Here is a 1886-nt window from a genome sequence, read left to right as displayed (position 1 = left end):
CTGCTCGTCGCCACTTTTTTACGTCAACGCCGCCCCCTTCTGATGAGTACCGTAATGTCACCCACACTGCGCAAAGAAAAACTCAGTGGGGCTCCCTGTCTCTCTCTCTCTCTCTCTCTCTCTCTCTCTCTCTCTCTCTCTCTCTCTCTCTCTCTCTCTCTCTCTCTCTCTCTCTCTCTCTCTCTCTCTCTCTCTCTCTCTCTCTCTCTCTTACACACACAGATACATGTGTAAATGTGTGTATCTGTATTTTTGGGCAAAATGTAACAAAATATATATTAAGCTTAGATATCTGTAGTCTCACGCGCAGAAGGTCTCTCAGCCTCTAGGTATTTAGATAGACTTTGCATGCCAACAAGCGATTGCCAACAACTCTGAAAAACAAATATATTAATAAATATATTGCCAAAGAAGTTTGTCAATAAATTAAGGCTTAGATTGGAGTGTCAAACCTTCTGTCCACTGACTAGAATAACATATCAGGGTTTTCCTTGTAACTAGCTAGTGAGTTAATTGCGGTTTTCTGTTTGTTTGTTTTATGGGTTTTTTTTGTTTGTTTGTTTGTTGTTGTTTTTTTTTGGGGGGGGGGGGTACGAATAACAGAGCTGGCAGGTCAAATGCTCGGATCTGGATCATTTTAGATGGAGCAACACAAGAGAAATTGAATCACACAGTGTGTTTAGAGGGAGCCACTCAACCCCCCACCGGTGTTTCCGTATACCGTCATTTGCATAAACATGAGTAATTTATGAATAATAAATGGCCGTTCATTCGGCAGGAGCCGTTAATTTGCATATCACCACGGCTACAGTTTTATTTCCTTGGCGCGGTGTTATCACGAAGCCCTACAAGCCCGCGTATACAGGAATCAAAGAAATAATGCTTTAACAGGTATGTGCTGCAGACTGTTTTATTATCTTCATCTGCTCCTCTGCAGGCGGAGGAGATGTGAACTTGTGTGTGTGTGTGTCTGTGATGGGATGTGTGATGCTGTAGATTCAGTGAGGGTGCAGCCTCAGTATCCATCGCTCGGTCTTGCCCTGTAAATTGCATAAACATGAAGCCCGATGCATTATTGATGAGACCATGGCAACGTTTACTGTATGTGCGCGCGCTGATAGGGCGTGTAATGTGTGCGTGCGTGCGTGGGTGATCACGTCTGCGTCTGTGTTGTCAGTCTAACCCAAACACAGCCTCCTCTCCCATTTCGCATAATTTCTGCAAGTACGTATACATTTTTAACACTGGTGTGATTTTTACATTGAGATTTGTGGCTGTAAGGAAATGGATGGATGCAGCTGACAATGAGGCAGCAAGTAAAACTCTCACGGTGTGTGTGTGTGTGTGTGTGTGTGTGTGTGTGTGTGTGTGTGTGTGTGTGTGTGTGTGTGTGTGTGTGTGTGTGTGTGTGTGTGTGTGTGTGTGTGTGTGTGTGTGTGTGTGTGAAGAGAAGCACAAACTGTAGGGTCAGGCAGATGTGCCGCTGTGAGTAAAGATTATACCTATGTAATCTAACAGGCAGTGTTTTATGGGAAATCAGACCTGACTTTGTGGCGACACCAGGCCAGTGGAGCAGCGAGCCTCCCTGATCGAGTTAGTTTCATCCTCCTTGAGTGAGTTTTGCGCTCCTGTCTGTTATATTTCGACTGCACGTGAAATCTCTCTGGGCACAGTGAAACGACTGCAGTTCCTCAGCTCCATTTTCCACCGCTGACGGTCAGGTTTATGCTGTGTGAAGCATCACCTTGGCTGTACACAGCTTTGTAAACTATTCATGATGATGATAACGCTGAGGAGGTAAAGCTGGAGGAGGATAATCTCCACTCTGTGGCCCACCTCCCCAGCTATGAACTCACTTTCTTCGATGAAGGGAAGGAGTTTGGAAA

The sequence above is a fragment of the Echeneis naucrates genome, chromosome 9 (assembly GCF_900963305.1).
Source record: "Echeneis naucrates chromosome 9, fEcheNa1.1, whole genome shotgun sequence".
NCBI lineage: Eukaryota > Metazoa > Chordata > Actinopteri > Carangiformes > Echeneidae > Echeneis > Echeneis naucrates.
The sequence above is the reverse complement of the archived record's forward strand: the minus strand, read 5'-3'. Positions refer to the sequence as shown.